The sequence below is a fragment of the Ochotona princeps genome, chromosome 3 (genome assembly GCF_030435755.1).
Source record: "Ochotona princeps isolate mOchPri1 chromosome 3, mOchPri1.hap1, whole genome shotgun sequence".
Taxonomy (NCBI): Eukaryota; Metazoa; Chordata; class Mammalia; order Lagomorpha; family Ochotonidae; genus Ochotona; species Ochotona princeps.
In genome coordinates this window covers 116,818,820-116,833,205 of record NC_080834.1, presented here as the reverse complement: position 1 = coordinate 116,833,205, position 14,386 = coordinate 116,818,820, and positions in this window count along the sequence as shown.

The following is a 14,386-nucleotide window of genomic DNA, read 5'->3' as shown; positions in this document are numbered from 1 at the left end:
TTCACCCACAGGTTGACAGTAGGATTTTACTATTGTAGTTGTTTGCAGTCAGTTGTGCCACTTCCTCCAGCGAGTACCAGGTCTGGGTTCTTATGTTAGATTTCCACCATGGTCTCTGTAGCCCAGCTTTTGGCTCATCAGTCTTCACCTCCTGTGATACCATACTGAGACTGCACCGTTGTCTGTACAACCTTTCTGCCACTTCCAGTGGGAGTAGTTCCAAGGATTAGGGAAACACCAGGTTTCCTATGTTGCTAGTTTCTTTATGGTGCTAATCTTGCCAGAACCTGTTGGCTGTTATATCTGAGGGCCACACAGACCTATTTTGACCCTTAAAATGCCATAGTCGGTATTATTTTCCCATGGGACCAGTGCAATGTACTGAGCTCAGTGAGTTTTCACCAAGCTTTGCTCAGGCACAGCTCACTGTTGTCCCTGCAGTCTTAAATTCCTTGCCACACTGTAAGAAATGGGGCCTGATGTGCCACTGCTAGAGGTCTTGATCTGCTGGCTCTCAGGTCTGAAGGCTATCCTGACCTGTCTTGGGTGGAACCTCTAGGAAGCCACACTGTGCAGTTTATTGAGCCAGAAATGAGTTCACGCCCCTTTCAGTGCATGCTCAGTCCTGCCCCAAAGCCCTTACCTCCTTAAACAAAATGTTGCCTAATTTGTCTCTAGGAAGTGGACTGGGCTGTGAAATAAATCCTGTTCCCACACAGCCCATCTGGGACTTGTCACTCTGTTTCTGCTCCTGGTCAAATCAAATAGACCAGCAGGACGAGCAGTTCTCTGTCTGGGTTCACCTACAGAGCTCCCAGGTAATGTCCCTTCCCACCTGCTTGCTGGTTGAGTTCTGGCTGCTGGTGGAGTTCTGAATGTTGCTGGGGTATCAGTCACTGCAACATCTCACCGATGTTTTTGCTGCTTTCCTGTATCTCTCTGCTATTGTTCTGTCCTCTCTTATTTTCTGGAATGTACGGTCTCTTCTTTCCATGGATGAGTATTTCTCTGTATGTTTAAATGTATCCTTACTATTCTGCCATCTTGATTCTCTGAATTCCGTGATTACTTTTTAAAATCTCTCTCCAGCAATTAATTTTCATTTCTGTATTTTAAGCTTGAAATGATTTTTGGTTCTTTGTGGGCTCCATATTGCCTTACTCATTCATAATCTGTGAACTGCTGGCAGCTGCCTCAGGCAGCCCTGGGTGACAGTGGTTGTAGTGAAGTCCTTGGGCTGCCCAATAGCATATTCTAGGCTTGGGAGTGTGGATTTACAGGGGGATTAGGGGATTGCACAGGTGGGGGTGAGTGATAACTTGAAAGTCCATATATAGATGAGGAATTACTGCAGAGGGACTTCCATGGATAAGGTCACAGTACATGGAGTTAAGCAAGGGACAGACCAAATGGTTTGGAGGGAGGAACAGGAGGGACTTTAATGGTCAGATCAAAGTAGCAGCACAAGTGGGAGACCTGAGCTGGGATAGTTACTGACCATCACCGAGCACCACTCACTGGTGCACACTAAAGCTGAAGCTGGGACCTATCTGGCAGGACTAGACCACAGTACCCACCAATGAGAGTAGGAAAAGGGGATTGGGTAATGTTAGGATGGGCCACGACAATACCCAGGATGTGAGAGAATCGGGTCTGGTAACAGAATCTGTAAGGGGTATGTGGGCCACCCCTGTGGGAACTGCAATTTCTTCTGGCACACCCAAGAGCTGTGGATGGGCACAGGCTGGGCTGGGAAGCTAGTGTTTCACCACAGCTGGTTTGGTGTTCCCACTAGTGAGCATAAGAGCCAGATCAGGGCAATACACAAGGCTGGACATGCATGCAGCCTCCCTAGGCACATGTGTGGACTGGGCCTGGGGAGAGAGAGACTGGGCCATGTCTACCTCCCTGTCTTTTTAGAAACAATTATACAACTGAATCCAGTGAGGTGGTCTAGTGGCTAAAGTCCTTGTCTTGCACATGCCAGGATCCCATATGGGTTATGTTCTAGTCCCGGAGGCCCCAAGTCCCATCTAGCTCCCTGCTTGTGGCCCGTGAAAGCAGTCACGGATGGCCCAAAGCCTTGGAACCCTATACCCACATGGGAGACCAAGAAGAGGCTCCTGGCTCCTGGTTTCGGATCAGCTCAGCTCTGGCTTTTTAGGCCACATGGGGACTGAATCAGTAGTCCTGAAAAAAGTATACAACCAGTTCCTTACAGCTGTTTACTATTTCTACATTTTTATTTGACAGAAAGAAGAAGGAGTAAGGAAGATGCACTAGAGGGAGAGTGGGACACAGAGATGAGTCGCTTTCATCTGCTCATCACTCCCTTAATGCCAGCCATGGCCAGGACTGTGGCAAGCTAATGTCAGGAGCCAGGAACTTCCTTCCAGTGTCCATGTGGGTGACAGGAACCCAAGGGTTTGAACCATTATCTGCTGCTGCCCATTTGCAGAAATGAGAAATGTGGAGTAGAGCCAGAGTTTGAGCCCTGGGACTGCAATATGGAAGGTCTGTGTTGCAAACAAAGTCATAGCTGCTGTGACAATCATTTACTACTTTGGTTAGCTATTCAAGGGCAATATCCTGACAATGATGAAATAAGTGAATACAAGAAAAGCACCGAAGGGAGTGCCTGGCTTCCTGAAGTGTGATATAAGGTTGTGTGCAGTTGATCCAGCAATTCACAACCCCGGATACAAGAGAAGACACAGAGGAAGCAATGGTGAGAATGGCATGGGAGGGCAAGCAGGTTATGCAGATGGTAAAGGTTAGTGATGTGACCCCTGCCCAGGTCTGTCTGACCGTCCATCTGGTTCTTCAGAAACTGTTGGAACTGTGCTCCTGATATGTACTGTGGAACGCTAATCAAGCAGAACCAGGATCTTGTAACCTTGGTGGGCAGATTCTCTGAGAAAGTCATAGTTTCCTAATGTGCTGAGATACGGCGAGAGATTCCTTGCCAAAGACATGTGGCCCTTGGCCAGGTAATCAAAAAGGGTAAGAGACAGGAACTACCAAGGGAGAGGAAAGGTGGGGGAGAGCTCAAGTGTTAGTGTATGCTGAGAAACGCCCAGGAGAGACACTGGGCTCCTGGCCACACGTGCACCTCCTGTTGCTGAATTCTGATGGGAAGTTAAGCTCCAAGTGAAGAGAGACCAGTGGAATAAAATGCTCCAAATTTGGGGGTGAAGGACAGCACAAAGCACCCCATCCTGGAGAAGCTTCTGCCTGTGCCTCGCCTGAAGAAAGATGCACAGATGTGGGGGTAGGGATCACAAAGTTGGGCCCAGCATCCACATGGGCAAGGCTTCTGCAGGGCTGGCTGAGGCTTTCACAGCATCTGCATCCTGGGCAGCTTTGAAGTCAGAGAAGGTTGTGTAAAGACTGGAGAGCTGCAGGCCAGCACATGAGCAGCATTTCTCACGGGTCTCTGGAACTCATCGACTAGGGGCTAGTCCTAAGGAGTGGGTGCAGAGAGGACCTTTCTAGGGGATTTGGGTATGCCTGGTGTGTGGCAACAGCAGGTCCAGGGCATGAGGGGCTTGGAGGGGATGCAGCACTGTCTGGAGCTTTGGTGTTGGCAGTGGAGATGAGCGGGATCAAGCCCCAAAGGCTTGGGACATCAAAGAATCCAGTTCTCCCTCTCTGTGAGGCAAGGTGTAAGATTCACCCTCCTGGGGCACAAGGCAGAGCCTCAGGGACAGCAACAGGAGCCTGTTCAGGGTGTGTGTCGCTGGGAACATTGCCCTTGGGACAGAGGGAAGAGGCTGTGAGGACAAGTGGGGTGTCCTTTGAAGCTTACACTGGGAGATGCTGCCCCTTCCAGCTTTAGAGGTTCCTGTCTGTTCTCCAGGGGAACCCAGTTAGGGGTTGAAAAGGGCCAGATGGGGGCACCTGGGTGCTAAATCAGGCCTCATGAATCTCCTGTGCAGCTCTGTGTGTGGAAGAAAGCAGAGGTGCAGGCAGCCTAACTGAGCTAAAACAAACATACAAGGATAGTTGAGCTGCTCCACAGCTTCGCTGCTGAGTGTGGTCCCTGGATCTTGGGTATGGGGTGGGGACTGCTGCAGATATGGAAACTGGGATGGGCCCAAGAACTGGCGGGTGGCACCAAGAGGCACAGGCCTGGGGCTGCCTGCTGTGCCCCCAAACCCTGTGCAGATCAGCCACAAGGGCAGGTCTTGCTTGGGTTTGTGAGACCTTCATGCTGGGATCCCTGTAAGTTGGTGGGCACAGTCATACTCTGGCATCCTGTTTTCTAATCAGACTGGGGTGCCCCTGCAGATGCCAGGGTGGCCCCCAGCCTCTCCATGTCCGCCACCCTCTTCCGCACTCCTACCAAAACTGTCCTGCTCCTTCCTTGCAGTTACATCACTGTATCCCCATGTGGTCTATTTGTTTCCTTACAAATGTATTTTATCAGCTTCTATATAATAAATGATGTATAGTCCGCTTATTTTTGACAATCGAAAAAGAAAAAGAAAAAAAAAAAAGAACAACTTCAAGAAACAGGAACAACAGTGGAAAAGTGATCCCATCAGGATGCAAGAGTCCCCAAAAATCTTTATGCCCTGTGATTGCTCTCCCAGTGGTCTCAGGTCATGGGTCAATGCCCTGCTCTGGCCCCTGCAGGTCCAGGCCCCCTAGAGTTGATTTCTGCGTCCACGAGATTCCAGCGTGACTGGACTTGACACGGCATCTGACACTTAAATTGCAGGTCTTTTAAGAAACATGTCAAGCCCCTGCACATGTTCTGGTTCTTGCACCTGTCCAGCTGTCTGTCCATTTCTCTAGCAAATGTTTGTTGAAGGTGCAGTGAGTTTCAAATACAAAAGTTTTAAAATGTAGATTTGTTCTTATCACATTTCACTGACAAAGCATGGCTTAATTGGTGTTGCAAAGTATATTCTTATATTTTCTTCTCAAAATGCAGGCTCCTATCTCTGAAGCATAAGTTCTTAGTCTTTCTTTTTTTGTATGTTTGTTTGTTTTGGTCCATTTTTCTAAGTTGCTAGTAAAAGAGCTGTTGATAGCATTTATTCGCAATCCTTTTCTATTTCCATAAGTTTGGTATTTATGTCTCCTTTTTATTTCCAATTTTAATTATTTGTCCTCTGATAAATTTAGATATTTTTTTATCTTTTCAAATGATAAGCATTTGATTTTCTTATGTTCTCTTTTTGCTATTTCCTTGATGTATACTCTTCTATTAACTTTGTTTATGTTGGATTCAATTTGCTCTTCTTTTTTTCTGATATTAGTTTGAGACTTCTTGTTGAAAGGCAGAGCTGAGACTGGTGCTGTGACACAGTGGATTAAACCATAGGCTGCAGACCCAGCATCCCATATGAGCACAGGTTAGAGTCTCAGCTGCACCACTTCTGATCTAGCTCTCAACTAATGCACCTGGAAATGCAGTGGAATATAGCTCAAGTGCTTGGACCCTTGCACCCCCTTGGGAGATCCAGGATAAGCTCTGGGCACTGGCCATTGGGGAATGAACCAAAGGATGGAAGATCTCTCCCTCTGTCCTCCTCCTCTCTGTAAAAAATCTGCCTTCAGGGCCAGGCACGGTGGCCTAGAGGCTAAGGTCCTTGACTTGAATGCCCTAGGAACTCATGTGGGTGCTGGTTCTGCTCCCAGCAATCCTGCCTCCCATCCAGCTCCCTGCTTGTGGCTTGGGAGGGCCGTCAAGAATGGCCGAAGGCCTTGGGACTCTGCACCCACGCGGGAGACCTGGAAGAGGCTCCAGGCTCCTAGCTTTGAATTGGCTCAGCTCCAGGCGTTGGGATCACTTGGAGAGCATATCATCAGATGAAAGATTTTCCTCACTGTCTCTACTCCTCTCTGTATAGCTGATTTTCCAATTAAATAAATAAATCTTTCAATGAATAAATCATTTAAAATAAAAGGTAGAGTCAGAGAGATAGAGAGAGAGGTGAGAGAGGTCTTCCATCCTGTGTTTCATAATCACCAGCCCTGTGCCAGGCTGATATCAGGAGCCAGGAATTGCTTCCTGGTCTTCCATGTGGGTGCAGGGGCCCAGGCACTGGATCTGAACTGGAGCCTCCTGGATCAACCCAGTGCCCATGAGGGATGCTGGCATCACAGGCAGCAGCTTTACCTGGCACGCCACAATGCCCATCAAATTTCCAGTTTCCTAATCTAGGTCCAAAGCCATACATTTTCCTTCAGACACAGCTTTAGTTGCAATTTGTTTCAGTCTAATGTGTTTTCATTTTCACTAAACTCAGCTCATTCTCATGCACCAATTAATTATTTAACATCATGCTAAGTTCCACATATTGGTGGATTTCCCCAATGCCTTTTTGTTATTATTATCTAACTTTATCCAATTCTCGTTACAGAATAATTGCAGATCTCAGTTGAGAGTTGCTTAGGGCATCTGGTCTACCATGGACAGCATCCTCAGAACAGTTAAGAATGTGTATTTTTAGATTTAGTTTGGATCTAGCTGGTTTTTGGTGACATCTAGTTCTCAGTGTCTGCTCAATTTCTAATTATTCCATCTGCTACTCAGAATCAGGTAGGATTTAAATTCTCTAACTTTTATCAAGTTAACCATCTTCTCCCTTTTGCCTGTTTGAGTTTCTCGTGTTGAGGACTCTGTTGTTCCATGTGTGTATTTATGCCTATGTGTGTTCTGGAAACATTGGCTTTCTCTGCCAGCTCTTTTGTGTTTATTCTTGGCAGGTGAGTTTTCATCAGCCTCTTGTTTGGGGTTGGTTGTATTTTGTTTCTAAAGAATATCTTCTCAGGTTAGTTTACGTTCGAGGCTTTAAATAAATGCAGTGTGATGATATGTTCCTTTTTCTCAGTGTTTAACCCATCACGATCAGTGCTTCTTTGGCTGTGATTGCATTTTCACCTGCCGTTTACAGTGTGTCTGTTTCCAGTTGAATTTCGTGCTGCTGTTACGATTTGTATGCTCCGTGTTGGATTTCCTCCTGCTGTATACAAAATTTCCTCTACATGTAGGATTTCCACATGCCTTTTAAGATGTTTTTGCTATGTGTTGGATTTCCACCTGCTGTATAAAAATGTTTCTGTTACAAATTGTATTCCCACCTGTCAATTATAATGTTTCTGCCATGTGTTGGATTTCCACCTGTTGTTTTCAATGTATCTGCTACCTCTTGGATTTCCACCTGCCTTATCCAATGTGTCTGCTACATGTTGGACTTCCTCCTGCTGTATACAAAATTTCCTCTATATGTGTCTGCTACCAGTTGGGTTTACACGTGCCTTTTAAAATATTTTTGGTATGAGTTCGATTTCCACCTGCAGTTTACAATGTGTCTGCTACATGTTGGATTTTCATCTTCTGTATAAAAAGCTCTTGTTACAAGTTGGATTTCCACCTGCTAATTATAATGTTTTTACAACATGCTGGATTTCTACCTGCCATTAACAATGTGTCAGCTACGTATTGGATTTCCACCTGCCGTGTTTAATGTGTCTGCTAAACATTGGAATTCCATCTGCCAATTATAGACTTTGGGTTACACTTAGTCTTAGGTTTAGATTTAGGCTTAAGCTCAGGTTCAGTCTCAGGATAAGGCTCAGGCCTAGGTCTTGAGTTAGGTTTGCAGTTAGGGCTTAAGTTCCAGGAGCCAGAAACATGGTGGAAAGGGAAATGTCAGGAGTGGAGGAGTTCAGGCAGCAGTTCCATCCCACTCGGCCCACTCTTCCCCAACATCACGCTGACCGACATGCTGTAAGATGCCCCCTCCACATATATATACATACACACACACACACACACACACACACACACACACACGCACACAGAGGCAACATCCTGAGCAGCCCCCACGTGCTCGCTCTGTGGCCCCAAAATAACCTAGATCTCTCATTGTCCACCTTTCCTTCATGGACAGCTAGCCCTAGAGCTTCATTGACAAGGGGGTATGAACACAAATTAAAGACAGCCGCTGAGATCTGTCAGACTAACCCAAGGTTACTTACTGATGCTTCTAATCTCTATCCCAAGGTCACCTCGAACAAATGTCCCCTCAGAACCTGCTGGCTGAGGTCTAGGGGCAGCACAGGGTGGATGCAATGAAGAAGGCACAAAGGGACTCATTTGTGCTCCATGCAATTGGAGCTAAGGTATGTTAAGAGGGGCAGGCATTGTGGGGCAGTGTACCAAGCTGCTATTTGCCATGCCTATACCCTGTACAGTTCAAGTCCTGGCTGCCCTACTTCTGGTCCATCTCTGTGCTGTTGCACCTGGGAATGCAGCAAAGGATAGCCCAAGTGGTTGCATCCCTGCACCTTTAGAGGGAGTTCTTGGCTCCTGGCTTCAGCCTGGCCCAGCGCTGACTGTTTTTGTCCTCTGCAGAGCAAGCCTTTCAAATAAATTTTTAAAGATATATTTATTTTTATTGGAAAATCGGATTTACAGAGAAGAATAGACAGAGAAAGAACTTACATTTATTGGTTCGTTCCACAAGCTGCCTCAACAGCCGAAACTTAGGTGATCCGAAGCCAGGAGCCAGAAGCTTCTTCCAGGTCTCCCACACGGGTATAGGGTCCCGGGGCTTTGGGGTGGTTCTAGACTACTTTCCCAGGTCACAAGTTGGGAGCTGGATGGGAAGCAGAGTAGCTAGGACACAAGCCTGTGCCCATTTGGGATCTCAGCACTTGAAGTGGTGGTAAAGGGGATTTGACAAATGAGCCACTGTGCCACGTCCCCCTCAAATAAATATTTAAAAAGGAAAGAAAATCAAGAAATTCTGAGAATATGGCCTTAACTGTCAGTCTGGGAGAACCCACAGGTTCAGGGAAGGCTCCCTGTGGAGGTGGCATAGATACATTTTAAGCATTATTTATTGTACTAACTGAACACCTGTTTCTTTAAATATTTGCATGAAGTGCACATAGCCTTGTGGAAACAAAAGCCATTCAGGGGCTTGGCATGGTAGCTCAATGCACTAATCCTCTACTGCAAGTGCCGACATCCCATATGGACACCTGTTGGAGAGACTTGGCTGCTGCACTTCCCATCCAGCTCCCTGCGAAAAGATGGCTCAAGTGCTTGGAAACCCATGTCAGAGACCTGGAAGAAACTCCTGGCTCCTGGCTTCAGATTGCCTTAACTCCAACTATTGTTGCCGTTTATGGTGTAAACCAGCAGAGGGAAGATCTCTCTGCATCTGGTAACTCTTTCAAATTAAATAAATATTTAAAAGACTTAGACATTCTTCTCATTGTTTCTATGGTTTCCAAATGCAATGCCCTAAAACAGCTGTGCAGAGAAAGAGGTGTAGGCAGGCATTCAGCAGCAGCGTTCCATCAGCCGTGTTGCTGCCTTGGTCTCCATGCCCTCTCCTGTGAGTGGCCTCTGAGCTCAAGTCCTCAGGCTTGTGTGCTTGATCCACCAGGGGAGGAGTGGTGAGCTTCACTTCCCTTTTCACCTTACTTTGGCCTTGCCCATCTACTTCTTGGCCATCTGGGGAAGAGTTGAAAAGCCAGTTCCTCCTCTCCTTGCACCCAAACCCAGCCCCACCCCAGAACTAGTCCTGCCCTCCTGTCATCTACCAGAATGAGACCTTGCCCAGGCAGCCTCCAGCACCTCCAGGCTGGATTGCAAAGTGAGAGACACATGGAGTGCCCATGGACTTGACTGGCAGTGGGAAAGCAGGCTGATGGGCAGCTCCATGACTCAGGAAGGGTCTGCTGTTGTGAACCAGTTTGGGATGGGGGTAGAGATGACAGAATTCTACATGAGGCAGAATGATTAACCACATCTAGTCTCTGTAGTTGTGGCAACTTGACCTTAAACTCACAAGGACATGCTGTCACATCCTGTTTTTGAATGGGGCCGAGTCCCCCCCATCACACTCTCATGTCCTTTCCCGTCCTCATCCTCTCTGGTTCTGCCCAGCAGCCTCTACTGCCCTCCCTGATGCCACTGACAGGTCACCAGACAGGTGCACACGTTCTCCAGGAAGCCTTCCCAGATTACCACGCTATTTCACCCCCTGGCCCTCAGCAGCAGCTGGAGCAGCTGAAATCAGTCTATCTACACTGCGTGCTGAATTCTTCCTCTCCACTTGGTGCACACAGACCCCCTCAGCCCTCATTTTCTTTTCCTTTTTAAAAAAAAGTTTTATGTATTTTGTTGGAAAGGCAGATCTAGAGAGAGGAGAAGAGTCAGAGAGGAAGATCTTCTGTCCAATGATTCACTCCTCAAGAGGCCTCAACAGCCGGTGCTGCGCCAATCCGAAGCCAGAAGCCAGGAACTTCTTTCCAGGTTTGCCATGCCGGTGCAGGGTCCCAAAGCTTTGGGCCATCCTGGCTTGATTTCCCAGGCCACAAGCAGGGAGCTGAATGGGAAGCAGAGCTGCCAGGATTAGAACCAGTGCTCATATGGGATCCCAGCGCATTCAAGGAAAGGACCTTAACCAATACGCTTTCGTGCAGGGCCCAAGCCTCCATTTTCTGTGCGGCTGCAGCCAGTCCAGCTTAGTCTGCCAATATGGCCAGTGCCTTGCCAACCTCAGTAGAGCAATGGTATTTGTCACAGGAAGTGGAAGTGAGAAACTGAGGTGCCTTTCCCCCTAATAACATGTGGGACTGACATTATGGTGCAATATGTTATGCTTCTGCATGAAGAGCTGGCATCTCATATAGAAGATTTAGCCACTAGGCTATGGCACTGCGCTCTAGTGTATATTCTTTTAAAGCAAACTCATTTCTGGGACAGAGTTTGCTTTGTGAAAGGAAGCGTGGGCAAGGTGGTTGCAGTGGAATAGCAAGTTGAGCTGTGGCTCCTGGCTTCATCCTGGTGCAGACATGCCCGCTATGGCCTCTTGGAAGCCAATCAGTTGGCGAAAGCTCTCTTCCCAACCCTCTCTCTGTGTTTCAATTTAATCAATCAATAAATACATCTGTTTAAAGAATTGATTTAAAGGACTCCGCACAGTGGCAATTCAGACTAATGCTCCATCTACAGGTTTGTGTGCCGGGGAATATGCCATCGAGAGAATAAAAGTATGGACAGAAGAGAAGAAAAAGCTACATGTCATACCTCTGAGAAAGTAATTGCTACAAATCAATTGTTTAAGTTTTGTTTGTTTTTATTGGAGAATCATATTTACAGAGAGAAGGAGAGAGACAAAGATCTTCGGTCCACTGATTCACTTCCCAAGTGTCCACAAGAGGCCAGGAGCTTCTCCTGGGTTTCCCACATGGGTGCAGTGTCCCAAGGATTTGGGCCATCTTCCACCGCTTTCCCAGCCACAGGCAGGAATTTTGAAGGAAGGGGAGCAGCTGGGACATGAACTGGTACCCATATGGGATCCCAGTGAATGCAAGCTGAAGACTTTGGGCATTAACATATGACGCTAGGCCTCTGCAGATCAATTTTTTAAAAGACACTTATTTTTATTTGAAAGAAAGAGCTGCAGAAAGAGAGATGTTCCATCCACAGTTTTACTACCCAAGTAGCCACAACGGCTGATGCAGACTTAGTTCCTAGGTCTGCATGCAGGTGCAGGGTTCCCAAGCACTGGAGTCATCCTGAACTACTTTCCCAGGCCACAAGCAGGGAGCTGAATGGGAAGTGGAGCAGCCAGAACTCGAACCTAAGACTGTAGGAGACCTTGGTGCTTGCAAGGGGAGGCGATAACCACTGAGCCATTGCACTGGGCCCTGTGCCCTGGTGTTGCAGCAGTGTGGGTACCCACAGCACATTCTCCATCTCCTGGAAGAAAGCAGGGTGGGCCGAGCGTGGTGGCCTAGTGGCTAAAGTCCTCCCCTTAAAAGCTCCGGGATCCCATATGGGCACCAGTTCTAATCCCTGTGGTTCCACTTCCCCTCCAGCTCCCTGCTTGTGGCCTGGGAAAGCAGTCGAGGACGGCCCAATGCATTGGGACCCTGCACCCGCATGGGAGACCCGGAGGAGGTTCCAGGTTCTCGGCTTCGGATCGGCGCGCATCAGCCCGTTGCGGCTCACTTGGGGAGTGAAACATCGGACAGAAGATCTTCCTCTCTGTCTCTCCTCCTCTGTGTATATCTGGCTGTAACAAAATGAATAAATCTTAAAGAAAAAAGATTTATTTATTTTCATGGCAAAGTCAGATACACAAAGGGGAGGAGAGGGGCAGAGAGGAAGATCTTCTGTCTGATGATTCACTCCCCAAGTGAGCCGCAATGGCCGATGCTGGGCCATTCCAAGCCAGGAGCCAGGAACTTCTTTCTGGGTCTTCCACGCAGGTGCTGGGTCCCGAGGCTTTGGGCCGTCCTGACCTGCTTTCCCAGGCCACAAGCAGGGAGCTGGATGGGAAGTGGAGCTGCCGGGATTAGAACCGGTGCCCATATGGGATCCCGGGGCTTTCAAGGTGAGCACTTTAGCCGCTAGGCCACGCCGCCGGGCCCGAAAATAAATAAATCTTTAAGAATAAATAAATGAATAAATAAGTAAATAAATCTTAAAAAAAAAAAAACTTAGGCTTAGGCTTATGGGATGGCCTTTTGTCCTTAGACTTATTCTTTGGCTTTCAAGTAGGCCTTAGGCCTTAGGCTGAGACTTAGGCTTAGACCTACAAGTAGCCCTAGGCCTTAGGCCTTAGGCTTAGGCTTATGGGTAAGCCTTACACTTAGTCTTAGGCTTTGACTTACAGGAAAGCCTTAGACCTTAGTCTTAGGTCTAGGTTTAGGCTTACGGATTTGCCTTTTGATAATTATTTGTTTTTTCAAACATTTTGAAAAGGTTTCTCTGTAAATACATACTCACACATGCATATATATATATGAAGTAAAACTGACTCACAGTCAGAAATAAGGTGCAGAAGTACAAATCCCTTCCACAGCAACATGACATGCCATGAGTTAATGTAGGAATCAATTCTTTGTTAATTACATAGAAGATTAACATTCTCCAAAGCTTAATCTCCTAGGGCAAAAAGAGTTGTGTATCACCTTTAAGCTAATTAAATGATTGGCTGTTTTCACATCTGAACAATGCATATCAGCAGGTGCTGTGGCCTAGTCAGGGTTACCCCCAACAACCCCCACAAGCCCTAATTTTTGTGTATGCCAGCCTCTGCTGCAGCCTAGGCCAGCCCAGCTCACTGTATCCCACCTAGCTCTCGTGCACACCTACAGGTGCTGTGGCTTAGTTCACCCAATCCAGCCCTCATGTATGACAACAGGCTCCACCACCTTGTCCAGCCTGACACACCTCCAGGCTTGGTCTTGTGCTCACCAGTGGTAGAACAGCCTAGGAGGGCAGTGATCACAGTTCCGCTGCCAGGCTTGTTCCCAGCTCCAGAGCTAGCACTTACTGGGGAGTACTGCAGTCCAGCCTGCCATGACTTGCACCCAGTCCAAGCACTTGCCAGATGATGCTGTGGCCTAGCTTGGCTGGCCCACATCCATCCTGGCTCTTGAGGACATCAGGGGGTGCTGAGACTTATTCCAGCCTGGTCTATCCCCAGACTGGCTGGCCCTCAGGCCCAACTCTCACACTCAGATGTGGAATTAGCAGCCCTGCAAGGGAGTCCCCAAAATTCCCCTACCAAACCCACTCTCACCCCAGGTCTTGTGTGAGGCAGCGGATGCTGCATCCTAGTCTAAAACGTCCAATCCCCAGTCTCAGCATTTGCCAGCAGGTGTTACAACCTGGCTTATCTTTGCCAGCCTCCAGTACCAGCTCTCATGTGCAGGTGTAGCAGCGTAGCCCAGGCTGACCCACTCCCAGCTCTCATGTCAATTGGCAGGTGTTGAGGTCCAACCCAGCCTGGCCTGCACCCTGTCCTGGCTCTCATGTCAGTGTGTTCTTTGGACTGACCCTGCCCAGCATGCTCCAAGACCCAGCCCACACAAATGTCAACAGGTGTTGCAGCCCAGCCTGGCCTGACCTGACCTGCTCCTAGCCCCAAGTCTTGGTACTCACTAGCCAGAGCTGCAGCCTAGCAGGGGAGTTCCCCAAGTTTCCCTGACAAGTCTTCAAACTCATCAATTGGAAAACTAGCTCAAGGATTTAATCTTCTTGTGGTTTTTAAGGTAGATGGGTCTTAGGACTCTAACTCCTGCCACATGAGATGCCACTTGTGAGTGGCTAGCAACATTCTATGACATCACAGTCACTGAGAGGTGCACCCTCTGGGTGGTTAGGCCAAAGTGGCCAGTAGCCTGCTTACTGCCGACCTGCACAAGTATTGGTGGTAGAAGCAGGAGACATATTTGGAGTGCCAGATGGATTCTTATCTGAGGTGAGGGTGACTTACTCTCTGCCTGTGCTGTGGTGTGGGAACAGTCATTGCCCAGTAGGTATCTATGGTCTCCCAATCCTGTGTCCATGGGTAACACCACTGACACTTCAGGGCTGTCCCTGTGGGCAGGACATGTA